The following is a 19,691-nucleotide window of genomic DNA, read 5'->3' as shown; positions in this document are numbered from 1 at the left end:
TTGTCTGTGTACATCCCTTGAGGAGTGGGGAAAAAGTTGGCAAGTGGATAGTTTGATTTAAAGCCACTTTGGAAACCACCTTAGGCATGAAGGTAGGATTAGTCCTCAAAGACACCCTGTCTTGATGAAAAATAATATAAGGTTCCACAGCCATAAGAGCTTGTAACTCTGAAACTCTCCTGGCAGAGGTAAGGACTAACAGGATGGCTGTTTTCCAAGATAGAAACTTGATGTCAGAAGAGGCAGCAGGCTCAAAAGGAGGCAAGATGAGCTTTTCCAAAACATAGCTGAGATCCCAAGCAGGAATGGGAGGAGATCTAGGAGGTCTTAAGTTCTTAGCTCCTCTGAGAAACTGTCTCATGAGCTGGTGGGAAAAGATTGGAGGGTCTGTGTTATAATGAGCGGAAATAGCAGAGGCATGTATCTTAATGGAAGAGAAAGAAACACCTTTATGTAAGGGGTGGGAAGATGGCAGAATGGTTAAGGTGTTTACCTTGCAGACACAAGGTGGAGGGTTTGATTCTCACATGGGGTACTTGGATAGGCTTAAAATGACCCACAAGGGCAAATAGCCTAGTACTAATCTATGAACCTAATCTATCTATTAAAGGAATGTTCGGAAGAAGAGGATCAGAATCCTGAGCCTGCATCCAGGAACAAAATCTTTTCCATTTTCCTGCATAAGATTTTCTAGTGCTAGGACGTCTGGCTTCTAAAATGACATCCATAACCTGCTTGGGTAGGAGAGAAGAAATCAAAGGCCCTGGATTAACCAGGCCGCCAGGCTGAGAGTGCTGACATGGGAGTGCAGAACCTGACCCTGATGTTGGGACAGAAGGTTCGGAGTTTGTGGTAAGACCCAAGGGGGCTCCAGGCATAGGTTTTTCAGAGTGGGGTACCAAAACTGTCGAGGCCAATTTGGGGCCAACAAGATTATCATCTTGGGCTTGTCCTGTTTGATCTTTAATAATACCAGTGGAAGAAGAGGAAGAGGCAGAAAGGCATATCCCGAGAGATTTCTCCAACTGAAAGACAGTGCATCCACTTTCCAAGCTAGTTTGTGCAAAGTCCTGGTGCAAAAATTCTGTAGTTGATGAGTGAGATGGGATACAAAGAGGTCTATGTGAGGACGTCCCCAGACTGCTATCATCCTGAATATTTCGGTGTCCAGCATCCATTCGTGTGGATCCGTAAGGTTTCTGCTCAGAGTGTCTGCCAGGAAGTTTTGTTTCCCTGGTAGAAACTGAGCTTGAAGGTCCACATTGCAAGCTAGAGCTGCGTTCCATAGATCCATGGTTAGTCTGCAAAGGGGGTAGGAATGACATCCCCCTTGCTTGTTTATGTACCACATAACTGTGGTGTTGTCTGTCCCTATCAGTAGTTGTCCTGGTTGTAGAAGATTCCTGAAGGCCATTAGAGCTTTTTGAATGGCTAACATTTCCTTTAAATTGATATGCAGGTGCTTCTGATCCTTTGTCCAAAGGCCCTGCAGACAGTTGCCCTGAAAATGGGCTCCCCAAGCATAATCCGAGGCATCCGTGGTTAGAATCTGAGTGGCAGGAGGCAGACAAAAGGGTTTCCCTATGTTTAGAGTACATGCCCTGGACCACCAAAGGAATTCCTTTTGAAGACAAGGCAGGACGGAGATCAGTATGTCTAAACTGTGGCAATGCTGAGACCATACACTTTTTAGGTACCACTGTATTTTCCTCATGTGTAGTCTTGCATATGGTATGAGAAGGATGCAGGAGGCCATGTAACCCAAAGCCTACAGGAATCTCCTTGCAGATAGCTGAGTTAAAGTTGCCAAGGTTTTGAAAGTTGAAGCCAGCTGTAATTGTTTTTCGGATGTCAGAAATGCCATCTGGGTTGTGGTGTATAGAAGAGCACCCAGAAAAGTTATCTGTTGTGATGGTGTCAAGTTTGACTTTATGTTTACAGAGAATCCCAGGAACTTGAGAAGCTTCTGTACAAATTCTAGATGCTGGAGTAAGACATCCTTGCTGTCTGCCTGAATTAGACAATCGTCCAGATAAGGGTAAATTTGAATTCCCTTGAGTCTGCAGTAAGCTACTACTGGAGCCAGGCATTTGGTGAAGACCCTGGGTGCAGTAGACAATCCAAAGGGCAGCGCAGAGAATTGAAAGTGCCTCGATCCGGCCTTGAACCTGAGGTATTTTCTACGTTCCTGCCTGATGGGAATGTGTAAATATGCCTCCTTTAAATCCAAAGTTACCATCCATGCATTTTTGGACAGCATTGGAAGTAGCTGCTGTAGAGTAAGCATCTTGAATTTTGGAATCTCTAGAAAGGTGTTCAAGACTGACAGATCCAGAATGGGTCTCCATGAGTTTTGCTTCCTGGGGACTAGAAAGAGCCTTGAGTAAAAACCTTGTCCCATCTTTGAAAGTGGAACTAGTTCTATGGCTCTCATAGCCAAAAGAGCTTCCACCTGGTTTAAAGCCTCTGTCCATTGATGCTTTGGAAGGTCTGGCCAACCGCTTGGCCTTGGCAGGGTATGAAAATGGAATTTGTAACCACTTGAAACCACATCCAGAACCCACTTGTCTTGGGTTATATGAGTCCAATTTTGATAAAAAAGAGAGAGTTTTCCTCCGAGAGGGGCTTCCAGGCAAGAAGTTCCTGCAGCCCAACAGAGGGAGTCATTGAGTCTGTTTCCTATGAGTTTGTGACCTGTCCTCTCCTCCCCTGGGGGTGGAAGCAGTCCACTGTCTTGATCTATAAGAAGCTTATGTTTGAGGCCTTCCTCGGGAGCGTCTATATCTACCCCTCTGAGGCCTGTCTGAATTGGGAAAGGACCAATTTTTAGAAGGCCAATTCCTGCTAAATCTGGGTGGCTGTACTTGTAAGAAATCTTTAACTGTTTGCATGGATTTCGCCTTGTCCTCCATCTTTTTAATCACCTCTTCAGCTTTTGATCCAAACAAAACATTATGCTGAACAGGAGCATCCAATAATTTAGCTTTTACTTGTTCTGGCAAATTTTGTTCCTTTAGCCATGCATGCCTTCTAATAACTGTGCCGGAGGCAGCAGCCCTACAAGAAGCCTCCAAGGCATCAAATCCACAGTGTAAACCATGCTTCCCAACTTGTTCAGTGGCATGCAATAAGTCATGTAATTCCTTATCATCTGCACAGGCAGAAATGGAAGTAAGCTTTTGTTTTAAAACAGACAAGAGAAATTGCTGGTATTTCAGCATATGAAACTGACAGTTTAAAGCCCTATTGGATAAAGTAGCAGAAGTGTACACTTTTTGCCCCATCTTTCTAAAGATCTAGAATCCTTTTCAGTGGGAATGGGTTTTTTGGCAGAAGTGGCCTTAACTCCCTTAGGACCCTGAGAAATGGTTTCAGGGTCAGCAGTAGGGTTCTTGTATAAAAACTGGTGGGAATCAGGAACCCTATAATATCTATCAGGTTTAACAGGAGCAGGAGGAAAAGAGTCAGGGGTTAAGTTAGCCTCTGAAAAGGCATCATAAACAATATCCAAAACAGGAGGAATAGCCAGGGGTCTATGTTGGGGGAGAAGAAGAAAATCCCTTAGTCTTTTCTTAGATTCTGAATACTCCTGTCCTTCCCAGTGGAAATGTTCCCTCATTTCATGCAAAGTTTCCCCAAAAGAGAAATCCTCAGGGGGAGAAGCTGAAGGAATGGATTCCTCAGCATCAGAATCCTCATAAGGAGGGAAAGAATATTCCTGGTCAGAAGAAGAAACTGAAGAAACAGAAGCCTGATCAGAGGAATCATAATAAACTTTCTGCCTTGGCCTTTTATCTGGAGGGGGATGTGAACCCCTAATCATAGTAAGTAAATCCTCCGCCATCTTGAGTAACTGTTTCTGTGACTTGCGAGCCGGTTCAGAAGAGGTCTGTGTTGCAGTCTTTGATTTAGAAGGAGTCTTTGCCTTTGTCTTTGGCTTTGCCTTTATTAGAAGCTGAGTAGGCCTGAAAACCCCTTCGGAAGCCGGTACCTGCACAGCGGCTCCGGACCCATCCGAAGGAGCATTGTCCGAAGGTCCTGCAATAGAAATATTCAAAGGCCTCGTTGGCTCCTCGTGAGAGTCCGTTTCGGCCATCGATTCTGAAATGGTCGACGACAGGGGCTGCAAAGCGCCTCACTGACGACGGTCGAACCTGAATCTGGCTCCGCTTGTCCGATATCGTCGGATTTGGACCTCGGAGGCCTGTCTTTATCCTTGCGATGTTTGTGAACTCCGGTAGCCGGAACCGTATCCGACGACATTTTATAGTTAAAACGCCTACCAAAGTAATGAAAAGCAAAATCGTACCTTCGTTTAATTGTACGTTGATTGAATCTAGCACAAAACTGACAACTAGCTACGTCGTGGTCAGGGCCTAAGCAAGGAATACAGTAAGAATGAAAATCCTTATGAGGTATTTGCTTCCCACATGAAATACAATTATTAACTTTTTCTGACATCGGACTGGAGCAAGAAAAAGTTTCCCCAACGAGGTACTTAGCTTTGAGTGGATAAGAAAGTCTTCGGACTTAAGTTTTTCAGCAAAAATCGTCAGGAGTCAGCCGACCGGCACTTGCAAACTGCTATCACCGCATGGCAAGAAAGACTGGGGAAGATGGCGTCGGCTGTCAGCTTTGTACTCCTGGTGTTCTAACGTCAGGGAGCATGGTTGAACAGCCGACGCCGGACCCAGATTTGGGATTCTGGCCGACCGAGGACTGCCTGCCGGCAGGGGAGAACCCTACAGTCATGACTGCAACAGTGAAACATGATGAACATCAACCAGCACTGAACACCTAATGGAACACTGACTCTTCAGGAAAAGGTGCTTCAGAGGACCAACCCCCTTGCTGCAGCATCAACTCTACAACGTCTCCAAATGAGACATTTTCAAGAAGGGATAGCCAGAAACCCTTTCCCTCATCAAAGTCCGTGTTTTCAGTGACATATTTTGGTGAAGAATCCAAATGTCTCCTTTTAGAAGCCCATTGCTTTGGTACATCCCCAGGGTGAGTTTCTAGGGGAAAGCTCAGAATCCGACAGGAAGCTTCTATGTTGAGAAGGCTGACTGTCCCTGTTGATCAGGATGAGTGGAAACGGAGATAGGATCCACCAATGGTCAAGCTGGAACTGACTGTGGTAGTGGCTCCTTATCTCTAGACTTGGACAGAATCCTTTCAAAGACTTCAAATGCCGAAGATGCAATCAGACTCAAGGAAGCATCCCCAAGATCTGCCAGAAGAAAGGGAGAAATGTCTTGAGTGTTGATCCATCCTGGCTCAAAGTCCAACATCAGTGTCGAACTGTCAAGTGCTTAGGCACCGAGTGAAAGGGATGGATCTGAACATTTCTGAGTCAAACGCCAGCTTCTGCTCTGACACCTTGGCTCTGAGGCTCATCCCAATCTAACTGTACCTGAGTCAAGAGAGTAATGGAAGCCATCACATTCAAAATCAAAAAGACTATTGGCTCTGACATTGGTGTTCCACTAGAAAGGCCCAGATAGGTTGGCTTCAGATCTGATGGCTGGACTGGAATGGGGGAAAACAGAGTAGGGGCAGCCGGGATCATACTGGGGACCCTGAGGATGAGGAGGAGTCTGACAAGATCTTTTGAGGTTCTAGATCTGAACACCTTACTGTGTTCAGCAGTGGGGTAAAAGACTCCAAAAGCAGGGGTGACCATTTCCTGGTTTTCTTTACTCATGTCGTATTCTTTTCCTTTCTCCCTTTCTTTAGCCTTATCTCTCTCCTTTTCCTTCTCCTTTTCTTTCTGACGTTTAACTTTTTCAGGCTTCTTGGTAGGAGAAGAAACGTTTAATGTAGAAGGAGCCAAACTCCCCCCTTGGGTAGGAAGAAGGCCCTTCAGAATGAGTTTGTCCCTGTGCCTTTGCAATGATCTGGAACAGGAAGAAGCACATGGTTCACAGTCCATATCTAGGTGCATGATCCTTAAGCAATATATGCAGAGGAAATGTGGGTCCTGTGGTGGTACTTTGTAGCCATAGGCCGGACATTTCTTAAATCCAGTGGTCTTGTCTGACATACTGGGGAAAAACAGTACATGTTGCTACAAATGGCAAATCAATAAAAAAGAACAAGCTAAAACGGCAGCAGCAACAAAATAGTACCAATGAGATGAGCTATCACCATAAACACAGTTAACAGCACTGGGAAAAACAACTGTCCAAAACTATTGACTAAACATTTTACAGAAAGGAAGAAGCTAAAAAGATTTATCTATCTATCCAAAAATAAAGTGCAACTTAGAATGAAGTCAATTTTCAGTGGAGGCCCGGGGAGAAATGGCCCAGATGCATGTCTTTGTAATATGGAAGGAAACCGGAGCACCTGGAGGAAACTCGCACCAATGCTGGGAGGACATGCAGACTCCACACAGAAGGCACTCCAGCTGAGAAATGAACCAGAGTACCTCTTGCTTTGAGGAGACAAAGGTACCACTGCTATATATTTATGTATACACACACACACACACAGACACACATAGGAGGATATATCGAAGAAAGCAGTAAGAAAAAAGGGTACATGTGAAAAAAGGCCGGCTGAATAGAACCAACCCTTTTTGGGAAGGTAAGATCCAGTCAGATCCGATAACCCAAAGGTTGCAATGGAAAAAACAGACAATATCAAATCAGCAGATTTCACTTTATAATGATAATAATGATTCATTCATATGGGAGGGATAGAATAGAACCCACAAATGAACAATCTACATTTTTTCATGGTTCAACATATAATATTATTTAGACATTTGACAACTTTGCAATATCACATTATTAATGCCAAAACATTTAAAATGTGTATTTGGATGTTTGAAACTATTGTTGAATAAAGCACTGCATTGTCTCCTACAGCATATATCACTCAGATGAAAACAGATACATTGTTCCCAAATGCATGTCTGGTGAACACAGAATGCTGCAAGTATACCCTGTCGTATATACTGTTCATTCAATTGGACGTGTAATAAGTTCACATATTTCAAAGTTCTAGACGTATTCATAGATGTGAAAACCTTAGTTTTACATATATAAACACAAAGTGCAATTACCACAAGGAAATTAACAGAGATCCCTACAGCTGCTTCAGCCCCCACAGCTCGGTACTGACCAACTGCTCCCGCTCAAACTCGAAAGTGAGTGCAGCCATGCAGCTGCTGCACCATCTGCCTGCATCCAAGTGAGGAAATGGAGGCTGCTCTTTGGTTTGGAGAGTACAGGAATGTAGTGTTAGGGAGGAGGACCTGGACTTTAGGTTTAAGGAGCAATAGGGACTTTAGGGTTATGGATTGCGATGGGGATTTTAGGTTAAAAGAGTTATCATGGATGGGAGGGGGAAGAGGATTTTAGGTTTAAGCAGTGATACAGAGTTTAGGTTTAGGGAGGGAGAAAGGGATTTTAGGATTAAGGACCGATAAGGACTTTAGAGTTAAGGAGTGGATGGGGATTTTATATTTAGGGAACAAGTGTGGATGGGAAGGGGTTGTAGGTTTAGGGAGCAATTTCAAATGGGAGGGAAAAGGGAACTTTACGTTTAGGGATTACTCGGGAGTCTAGGGTTAGGGAGGTGAAGCTGCCAGCCTAGCTAGACAGAATTATCTGTCATTGTAACTATTAATATAATCCACAGGCTTGTTTTTTACAAATGTAAGAAAACTGTGTTATATGCTGAACTTCAAAAATGTAACCACAGTGCACCTTGCTGGAAGAAAGCTGTTAAGTAAAGAATTACCACTGTGTTTGATCTTAAGCTCGGAGACAGGATGTCTGGGCTAGCAAATTCTTTCTATTGTTATTAAGACAGAGATAATTGCTAGATTTTACACGTAAAACTGTCTTTCATTGCTGAAGCTTCTGGTCCAGGTGCAGCTTACAAAGAAATGTACATTCTGAGTTTCTGTTAGCCTGGGGACTAAAGGAGAAGTGATAAAAATGATGTAATGTGAAATGACTAAGCAGTACTGGGTATTATCAATTTAAGACTTTCTCGGAAAAAAAGACTGAGCATTTTCTATCTTGATTAAGATCTGACAACTCACCAGGCACTTGCTTTGCTCTGTAAGTAAAGTTATTTAGAACTTAGTATTTCTCTTAGAGATAGATACGAATTGAGCCAGATTAGTCTAGCTTTTTTCTATATTTATGTCAGACTGTCCTACAATATTATTTTAATGTTTCTGTGATTTCTGAACTCTTGATTAGCATTGTGTTGAATTCAGGAGTCTTGTCTTGTATTTTTATTAATTATTATTAAATATTTTTAAACTTTTCACCTGTGGCTGTTTTTTGTAGAGATAATTTAAGTTCTAGAGTACTTATATGTATTTGGCGATACTATACAAAGCCACTCCAATAGTCTTGCTCTTTGTCACACTATTTGGATAATAATATTGCACAGTAAAATTGGACACCCTTTGGTAAGGGCCTTATTAGTAGCTGATAAATAGTGGCTGGTGACAGTGTATTACTACCTTATAGCCTGTGCAGAAAGGGAAATAGCTGGAGAACCTGTGCCAGCCTTCCCCAGGAGTGTCTGTGTGTTTATATATAATTTGTATCTTAAAATGTGTATGTTTGTCAGCTACTTGGGCAGGGACATGAAGCACCGGTTGGACAGGCAGGGTGTTCAACATTTTAGCTTGACGACTAGGCTGAGATCTGAACCCTATAGCTGTGCCAGTGGGAAGTCTTATTAGGGATCTGGAGAGAAAGGGAAAAACCAGCCCCAGACTGACTGTGATCTCTGTGTGCTCTTAAGGGAAATTGTACTTTACTGTGTGTGTACCTGTTATCCTTCCCAATGTGCAACCCCCCACTGGTGCTAGTGATGAGGATTGAGGCTCCTTGATTACTAGGCCACTGCATGGGCATCACATATGAACTGTTTGGCAGTGGTGGGACACCTACATCAAATATTAATTGTCTGATTGTGGTGAGTTAGCCGCATCACATACGATTGGACTTGTAGTGGTGTGGATAGTGAATTACTGTAGCTTGTGTACACTGATCACCGAAGGTGTTTTTGTACTCTAAGTCAGCCATGCAATGAATATTCAGAGTTCAGATCACAATTGTTTTACTTCTTTTGTTAGCTTAGTCAGAGAGAGCATGCAAGCAAGTCAGCAGAGGAGTATGGCAAGCTGACAAAAAGCCAGTTGGCTGAGATGTGCCAGGCTAAGGGACTGATAAAACCTGACTAAGGCAGACATGATTGCAGCTTTGGGCGCAGCTGCATCAGAAAACAGCAATCATGAGGATGATCAGACTGGCCATGGAGATTGTACAACACTCAGAGAATGGACAGCTCAACCTTTCTGCAGAGGACTTAAAATCCATCTGGAGCTAAAGAGACTTGAGTTGGAGGCCAGGCATTTGGAAATGGAAGCTGTGGAAAAGCAGCAGCAGGGGCAGCAATATAAGGAGATGCTGACTCTTTGCCAGAGTCATGGAGATAATGGAGAAGGGAGTAACTGGACCCCAGAAGCACAAAAGGTCAGTAAATTTCTTCCGCACTTTGCAGAGGGGGATAATTTTGATAGTTTCATTCATATGTTTGAGAGGGTATGTAAACAGTATGATGTTGACCAATGGTTCTGGGTACAGTTACTGACCCCCTTACTCCATTGTAAAGCTGTAAATGTACTTTCCAAATTATCTGACGATGACTGTTTTAACTGTAATGCTGTAAATAATTGTTTGTTAGAAGTTTTAAGCTAACACCTGAAACTTATAGGAAAAAGTTTTGTGAGCATAGATGGAAGGCAGATGAAAGTGTGTGTGAATATGTTACTGAACTGAGCACTTATTTTCATAGGTGGGTGAGTGGATGTCAGATCACCACTTCTGAAGGGCTGTCAGACCTTTGGGTGAGGGAACAAGCCCTTAGCACTTTGCCTGAGGACACAAGGATCTGGTTAGCTGATAGGCAATGTGCTACTTCAGATGAGTTGTGGAAGAAGGGAGACCTATACCTAGCAAGCAGGGCATCCTTGCACAGGAAAGTGACTCCAGTACTGCTCATGGGTCTAAAGGAACCCATGGTGGGCAGCCCAGACTGCCCCACCAAAATCTGACAGTAGCAGGAGAGCCACTAGTCCAGGTACACGTCCAAGACCTTGGGTTAAATGTTTTGAATGCAACCACTGGGGCCACATGGCATACAGATGTCCACGGAGGCAAGGTGGGGAACAAAAATTGAGACAGCCAGTAAGTGTGAAGCACAAAAATGCCAATAGCAGGTTGTCTTGAGACAACCGGGGTAACCAAACTACCATCCTGCAGATGTTCTGACAGGGAAGGATTTTGATGAGGCAGCACCATGTGTTTATGCAGTTACACGCAGTCAGGCTTAGAGACAAGCATGTGGGTCTGGTAGCCTAGGGGAGACCCAGTCAGATCACATACTTGCAGCCAGGACTAGTGAGGTGGTTACTTCCAGAAGGGAGTTACAATGTAGCAGTGAGACTGAAGGTGGGCCACAGCTGTTTGTGGTTACTGATGTTCCCTTGGACAGAGTGACTGCAAAGGTAGAGGTAAGTACTAGTACCCAGGCTGACAAAGAGGCACCACTGTCAGAGGATGTCAGACTTCCTGTAGAAGGGGAGCTGTGAAGCGTTATAAAGAGAGAGGTGAGACATGTTCCACTCTCAGACCCTACATTGTAAGGCCTAAGAAAGAGGTAGCTAGTGTGGCGTCATATTCTCAAGGGAAGGGGGATTCTGTATACTGGGACAAAGAGTTACTGTATAGAGAGTGGACCCCTGAGGGAGGGCTAGAAAGTGAGAGAATACAGTACTTGGTACTGCCTAGAGCCTACTGTTTGGAGCTTCTAACCATAGCCCATAATATTTCCTTTGCAGGTCATATGGCCATAAAACGTACAAAGAGACATATTATGCAGAACTTCCATTGGCCTGGAATTTCCAGTGATGCAACAAGGTACTGCAGGACTTGTGAGCAGTGCCAAAAGGAAGGTAGGGCAGGAGGCAAGGTGAGAGCTCCTTTGATGCCTTTGCCTGTGATTGAGGAGCCATTTCAGAGGGTAGCTATGGATATTGTGGGGCCTCTGAGTACTCCAAGTTCCACAGGGAAAAAGTATATCCTAGAGGTAGTAGATCATGCTACAAGATATTCTAAGGCAGTGGCTTTGTCCTCCATTGAGGCAGAAAAGAGGGCAAACGCTTTGTTAGAGGTTTTCAGCAGGGTAGGTTTCCCAAAAGAAATACTGACTGACAGAGGTGCCAGTTTCATGTCGGACCTACTGGCTTGTCTGTTGAAGTACTGTTGGGTAAAGCACCTAAAGATCACTCCCCTACCATCCCCAGACTAATGGTCTTGTTGACAGGTTAAACTCTACACTCGAGTCCATGCTACGGGCATTTGCAGACCAGTTTAAGAGGGAGAGGGACAAATATTTGCCCCATCTGTTATTTGCTTACAGAGAGGTTCCCAAAGAATCCACAGGTTTTTCGCCCTTTGACTTGTTGTATGGGCATACGGTAAGGGGGCCTCTAAATTTAATTCGAGATGAGTGGGAAGGTGAGTGTGAATTTCACATGGAGTCTGTTGTGGCATATGTTTTAAACCTCAGGACAAGGCTCAGGGAACTCATGGGCTTGGCCCAGGAGAACCTGGCAGAAGCCCAACCACAGATAAAGGTCTGGTATGACTGGAATGCTCAAGCTAGGAAGTATGCTATACGGCAGCAGGTAATTGTTCTTATTCCTGTCAGACATAACAAGCTGCAAGCAGCTTGGGAAAGACCCTACAAGGTGGTAAGGAAGGTCACTGATGTTAACTACATGGTAGAACTGCTAAGTAGGAGGCAGGGGCACAAACTGTACCATGTTAACATGATGAAACCTTAACATGATAGGGAGGTCCTTGTACTGAGCATTTGCAGTGGACTGCAGGAGGAGTCTGAGGGAGATCTGGTGACTGATCTCCTCAGTGAGGCTCGGACTGACACCTCACAGGAATGGGCAGCAATGTCCCAGCAGCTATCTCCTACCAAGGTTTGAGAAATCCAAGCAGTGTTACAGGGGTTTGGGGACATGTTCACTGGGAAACCAGGGTGCACCCACCTGGTGCAGCACCAGGTGGATACAGTACCCAAAGGCCTATTAGGCAGGCCTCTTATAGGCTGCCTGAGAGAGTCAAAAAGACTCTGAGGGAGGAGATAAAGGAAATGTTGGAACTAGGGGTAATTCAAGAGTCCAACAGTCCCTGGGCCTTCCCAGTGGTGCTGGTGCCAAAGAAGGATGTCAGCACCAGGTTCTGTGTGAACTACAGGAAATTAAATAGTCACACAGAGTCGGATATTTACCCCATGCCTAGGTTGGATGAGGCCCTAGAGCAGCTGGGTGGGGCTAAGTATCTTACCACCATTGATCTTACAAAGGATTACTGGCAGGTGCCCCTGACTTCCAGTGCTAGAGAGAGGTCAGCCTTTTCGACTCCTTTTGGCTTGTATGAGTTCACAAAGATGCCATTTGGTATGAAAAATGCCCCAGCGACATTCCAGATGCTGGTAGATCATATCCTAGCAGGAGCAGGAGGGTTTGCCCTTGCTTACCTACATGATATTGCTAGCTACAGCCATTCTTGGCAAAAGCACCTTCAGCATGTCAGGGAGGTGCTGGGCAGACTACAGAGGGCAGGATTGACCATTAAGCCAAGCAAATGTCAGGTAGGTATGGCAGAGGTCTCCTACCTGGGACAGAGTGGGGAGTGGTAAGATTAGGCCAGTACTGGCCAAAGTAGAAGCCATTCAGGCATGGCCTGCATCTGTTACCAAAAGCAGGTGAGGGCATTCTTAGGGACAACAGAGTACTACAGAAAGTTTGTCTACAGTTATAGCATCACAGCTGCTCCCCTCACAGACTTGACAAGGAAAAACAGACCAGATAAGGTAGTGTGGACCACAGCATGTCAGCAGCCATTCCAGAAGCTTAAGCTTTGGGAGAACTCCCTTTGTTAGCCAGTCCAGATTACAGCAAAGAATTTGTTGTGCAGGTGGACGCTTCGAACCATGGGGTGGGGGCTGTACTTAGCCAGATTTCTTCGGAGGGAGAAGCGCACCCAGTGGTTTATCTCAGTTGTAGGCTCCAACCCTGGGAGGAATGCTATGCAGCTGTAGAAAAGGAGTGTCTAGACATAGTGTAGGCACTGCAGAAACTTCAGCTTTATCTGTATGGAAGAAAATTCACTGTAGTTACAGATCACAATCCCCTAACAGGGTTACACTGATCCAGCCAGCCAGATGCCAAGTTGCTAAGATGGAGCCTAGGGTTGCAAGTATATGATATGCCAGTGCAGCACCGCAGTGGGATTAGCAATGCCAACGCAGATGGGCTCTCAAGACAGGGAATGGGGTAAGGTATACTCAGATAGAAGTAACCCTCTCAAGCAATGTTTCTCAAGTCCCTTGAAAAAATAGTTTGAGTTCTCCGGTGGGGGGGGGGGGTATGTGAAGTCTGCCACTCTAGCTAGACAGAATTTTGTAGATAATTCTATGTCATTGTAAATATTAATAAAATCTACAGGCTTGTTTTACAAATGTAAGAAAAAAAGAAGTCATGTCTTACCATAACGTTCCATCTGTACTGTTGATCCTCGTTCAGTCATTACGTATGGGTATCGGTTCCAACCTCAGAACCGAGCTGGCCATTTTCCAAGCTCGTGTCAGCTACAAACTCTCGAGCTAAACTCTTATCCATAATCCCCCTCTCCCTGTTACCTCAGATTGAGTTTGCAAGTCAAAAGAAGGTAGAGGCTACCTCTGGTCAAATGACCTAAGAGAACCGGATGGTGAGATCTACTAGAAGCCACAGGAGGGGGAAGGAGGGAGGATCGTAATGACTGAACGAGGATCAACAATACAGATGGAACGTTATGGTAAGACAAATTCTTTATCTGATATTGTTAATCCTCGTTCATTTCTTACGTTTGGGACAGAGTCCCCAGCTACCTGTATTCCTGGGAGGCTCTCATGGAAGGACATTCCTGAGCACCATAGTTGTTCTGATGAAGACTGTGTACAACAGTTGAAAGCGCTAAACCCTGTCTTTTGTTTCGTGTGGAGTTACAATAAACTAACATATTTCATCACCAGGACGAGCAGTGATTCTTCAGTGTCGGCGTCCAGATTTTTATTTGGTTGGTGTTCGTTCATTATTTATTGAGTTGATTCAAGGATGGCTGACCAAGAGGAATCCCCAGCTGCTTCATTGTCTAAAGATGAAATAGCTCTTTTAAGAGCTGATCTTATGCCCTAAGAGGTGCACAGATTGCTGGATTTGGTTACGGGTTGGTAACGCAAATGCTACAAAGGGAAAGTTTTCAAAAGGGTCGAGGACCTATTACGGAAGACGCAGAGGCATGCCAAAGGAAGCGATGATGTTGGATAATCACAATGAATGTCGTCCTGATGACTCGACAACATCTCCAGGACATCTAGAAAGTAACGCACTACAAACACCAGATCGCGGTTTTCCAAAGGGACTTAGAGATATGGATGTTGATTCTAGGACATATGGTAATGCAGATTCTGTTATTGATTTACCGGACAAACGTAAAGGAAATGGGTTCGATGGAATTGATATCATCAGTCATGGAGATGCAGAAATATGCAGTGAATACCCTGGTAACATCTTAGACCAGGACTTTACATTTGACTTTAATTTCAGCAGGGCTCGGCAAGAGACAATGGGTAATGGAGCCCGTCCGAAGGAATATACTACAGTGAAAACCTATGGCAAAGGAAAGTCTAAGGCCGTTGTGGCCCCAAAAGGTACTGTTACACAGACTTTTATACATGATTTTTCCAGCCCACGAGACCAAAAGTTTTATGCAACACAATGGACATGTTTCAGACTGTAATATTAATAATAATAAATGTGACATTAGGGGCTGCACGGAAGATGAGATGACGGTGCAGTTTCTAGAGGATAGTTTTGTTTTTGTGATGGATACAGGATTTGTAAACAACAAATGTAATAAGATAAATATGATGCATTCTTCAGTAAAGGAATTGATATTTGATTTTGGTAAGAAATTGGTATCATATAAAACACTAAATTAGACTGCAGTTATTTATCCAAGTGTCTCAAACTAAAGATAGTACCTAAGGGCATGAGATTTTTCAAACTGCCACTAGGTATTAAATATGGAAGTGACATCATGAAGGATTTTAATGAATTATTCGATAGTTTTGGGTTTGCATATATTAAAACAGTTATTAAGCATTTGGATGAAAAACTTATTAAGTTGGCTAATGAATTAGAGAGTATTAATAATATGATTACTAGTCACAAAGAATATGACATATGGAAGGAATTATACATGAAACAGTATGTAATAGCTGATAACAAAATTCAGACTATTATGGAGAGAAAGAATAGAAAGATTACACGTGACTTGGAATTATATAACAGTAACAGGGCATATGTTTGGCCAGCATATAGGGACCCCAACAATGATGTTAGTAATTTTCATCCCAGGAGAAAATCCACTAGAACGAATATAAGGGAAGAAAATTTTCAGGGGGGAAGATTTTTTCCAGCACGGAACATCAACAGGCAGCGATAAATGATACTTATGAAAATGGAAAGTTTATCATACCGACTGGTAGGATTGAATGTGAAAACAGTGATAAGGTTGACCAGTTACACATACGAAAGACAAAGAAGTAGAGGGACAAACACACAATTGTATTAAGACAGCAATTAGTAGTCATACCTATATAGAGATAGCCCCTACGGAAAACAATGTAGTCAACATATATCCTAAGATCATTGTTTTTGAAGGATTTAAGGTGTATAACTATACAGAGGTGAAGGTTAACCATGAAATGGGGTCACTTTTGAGTAAGGGTATGAAGTATATACCAGCTACCGGGCTGCAATTAGTGGACAATATCAAGGAGATCAAAATGTTTTGCAGAAGACTAAATTTGGCAGCACATTTTGACAATAACAGAAATAATGAGAAGGGACCGATAGGTATAGCAGGAACTGACCATTAGGAAGAAAAGTACCTTCATTCCTGATAATAACCAGCAAGTGTTGAATTATGAGAAACTGGTATGCAATGATATATACTGGATGTATAAAAATGTAAAGAGAACAAAAAATAACCTTACAGATAATCTCCCAGCATTGGAGAGAGAAGCATTATCTGCACTGATGGGTATGAATGACATTAGAATCATGAAGCCCGACAAGGCGTGGAGCAGTAATATACTACACTAGAGAATATAATGAGGCTTTACACAGTATTTTTTACGAATCAGGAAATTATGAGAACATCTCTATTAACCAAATCAACATTGGGTATAAAAGAATAGATTTGGTTATAGAAGAATATTTGATTGATAACAGGATATGTAATGATACCTATTCATTTCTTAAGGTCGATTATCCAGTTCTGGCCAAGATGGTGGGTATACCAAAAATACATAAGTGTTTGAAGAATCCCATTTCCCCATAGTTTCAGGCTCTCATTCTAAAACCTTTAACATAGGGAAACTCATAGACGGATGGCTCAAAATGTTTATAAATCCATCCCTCATATCATGAAAGACTCCTGGAGATTTTGGGTGATTTAACCAGAGACAAATGGCATTCAGATACAATTTATCTTACCATAGACGTCCAGGATTTATTTTCCAGCATACCTAAAGATGAGGGCCTGGAATTTTTTGCTAACAGCTTAAGGAAACACTCAGGTCTCACATGGAATAAGATTTCTTTAATTTGTGATATGATGGGGCTTGTACTGGACCATAACTATATAGCATTCCAGGGTGAATTTTTTAAACAGATTAAGGGTGTGGCCATGGGAGCAGCGTGTGCTCCCATTTTTGCAAATTTGGTCATGCTCGAATGGGAGTTAGAACATGTATTTAACAGCACATTTTTTTCTAACATCTCTTACTATGCAAGGTACCTGGATGATATTTTTATCTTGTGGAATGGTCCAGTGGAAAAAATTGAGGAATTTATGATATACATAAACAATACTACTAGCTTTTTAAAATTCACACATAGTTACAGTAACACTGAAATAGCATTTTTGGATGTATTCATTAGTCATGATGATGTGGGTTTTATTTCCAAGTTATACCGTAAGCCCACATTCTCGAATGACTACATACATTTCAGTAGTAGCCACCCTCCACATGTGTTCAGAAATATAGTGAAAGGACAATGTATTCGGGCAGCCAGGATGCCCTCCACAAGGACCATAATGGTGGCAGAACTTAACTATATTAGAGAATTATTTTTAGATCGTGCCTATCCAAAGAAAATGGTTAATGAAGTTATCAAATATGTAGAAGGTCAATGGGGACAAAGATATCCACCATTATTAGGATGTTATAGAATGAATGACAAAACAGAAGGACCAAACGAACTCCAGGGAAGAGTGTGCGTACTTACATATACACCTTACACACATTTGGTCAAAGAAATTTTAGAGAAACATTGGGTAATATTAGTCTCCATGGACAAAGAAAAAAGATGGGATAAATTACCTAAATGTGTATATAAAACGGCGCCCAATATTAAACGACTGTTGGAGAGGGCTAGCCATAGAAAGGATGAAGTAGATACACATAAGGGAACCAAAAAATGTGGAAGGTGCAAACAATGCAAATATATTAACACAGCCAACACCATCAGGTTAGATGATATCAATCGAACGTTTATTAGATGTAAAACCGGGAATTGCTGTTCAAAAGGGGTAGTGTATATAGCCAATTGCACACAGTGCAATGCCCACTATATCGGTAAAACGGAAAGACAATTGAAGAAGCGTGTATATGAACACCCATACTGGGTACAGAAAAGTGATAGTAAGAATGCATTATATAGGCACATTATGGAGCAAGGGACAGAACATGGTTTTACATTTGCTATCATTGATCAGGTTTTTATTACACCACTTGGAGGGAATTGGAAAATGGAGTTGGCAGCAAGAGAAAGTAGATGGCAGATCCTGACAGATTCCACCCGCAAACCTGGTCTTAATGATTTTGTCAGTATAAAACCATTTTTAGCCTTATTATAAGTGAGTTTGAAAAGGTATAGGTTTGATAATCTACAGCACCTGACATTATGTATCTTGCATCAGGTATCTTGTATTTTGTGTACAATTAACAATCACTACGTATTAAGGGATGCGTAGATGTAGTTATGCACATTTACATAATGGATTTTAGACAAGATGATGTGACTCTGTTATTAGTATATTTGATCACATGCAACTAAACAATTCTGAAGATATGCATGTTGTGGATATGTATAAGGTGGTAGTGAAACATTTTGCTTTTATTGTATATGATATTTTAATATCAACTTTTATTTTATGATTTTTACAACAGTATTTTAGTATTCAATATATATATATACATGCAATAGTTTGATAGTTTTAGATGGACTTGTATATTATCCATAATCCCCCTCTCCCTGTTACCTCAGATTGAGTTTGCAAGTCAAAAGAAGGTAGAGGCTACCTCTGGTCAAATGACCTAAGAGAACCGGATGGTGAGATCTACTAGAAGCCACAGGAGGGGGAAGGAGGGAGGATCGTAATGACTGAACGAGGATCAACAATACAGATGGAACGTTATGGTAAGACAAATTCTTTATCTGATATTGTTAATCCTCGTTCATTTCTTACGCTTGGGACAGAGTCCCCAGCTACCTGTATTCCTGGGAGGCTCTCATGGAAGGACATTCCTGAGCACCATAGAACCAAAAGATGTTCTTCCCCTAGAGGCCAAATCCAGTTTGTAATGATTGATGAAGGTATGAGGCATGGCCCAAGTTGCAGCTGCACAGATGTCATGTAAAGAAGCTCTGTGTATTTATACATAACTCATATCTTAAACTGTGTGTGTGTGTGTGTCAGCTACTTGGGCAGGGACACGAAGCACTGGCTGGACAGTGAGGGTGCTGGAGGTTTTAGCTTGACCAATAGGCTGAGATCTGAACCCTATAGCTGTGCCAGTGGGGAGTCTTATTGGGGATCTGGAGAGAAAGGGAGAAACCAGCCCCAGACTGACTGCGATCTCTGTGTGCTCCTAAGGGAAATTGTACTTTACTGTGTGTGTACTTGCTATCCTTCCCAGTGTGCAACCCTCCACTGGTGCTAGTGGTGAGGACTGAGGCTCTTTGTTTACTGAGCCAGTGCATGGGCATCACAGGAGAGATGGGGTCTTTATGGTTAGGCAGTGTGTGGGGGGTTTTATGGTTAGGATCAGGGTTCTGGTAGGAACAGTTAGTGTTAGGGGGAATGAGTTACTGGGAGTTAAAGCACTTGCCAAAATGAGCAAATGGCAGTGAGGACGTGTTTTGAGCATATGCAGTAGACCCAAATTAACTCAGATTTCAACCCTACCAATGCTTGCTATTGTGTACTTTTATACTGACATTTAAATGTAAAACGCTCCTTGTGAAAGGTTTTCCCTTTCCAGTTGTCCCAGGATTTTCTCTTTCCTTTATGTGAAAATGTGAAATGACAATTGTTTGGGGGGGGGGGGGGGTCTTTTGGAGAAAGTCCCTGAAATAGAAATCAGCAGCCTCTGGCAGTTTTTTTTTTTTGCTTTCACTACCAAGCAAGTCATTTTAACAACCTATTCCAGTGAGGATGCCAGTCTATCACAAGATG

At 42.8% G+C, this 19,691-nt stretch overlaps 1 protein-coding gene across 1 annotated transcript in view; it reads right to left on the bottom strand.

Annotated features, from left to right (window-relative positions):
• Positions 1-19,691, bottom strand: part of ADAMTS20 (ADAM metallopeptidase with thrombospondin type 1 motif 20) — a 3,636,702-nt gene that overhangs the window by 822,986 nt on the left and 2,794,025 nt on the right. The window lies entirely within an intron of this gene.

The sequence above is a fragment of the Protopterus annectens genome, chromosome 11.part0, assembly GCF_019279795.1.
Source record: "Protopterus annectens isolate FY-2018-M chromosome 11.part0, PAN1.0, whole genome shotgun sequence".
NCBI classification, from domain to species: Eukaryota; Metazoa; Chordata; order Ceratodontiformes; family Protopteridae; genus Protopterus; species Protopterus annectens.
This window is presented reverse-complemented; position numbering and strand designations above follow the sequence as displayed.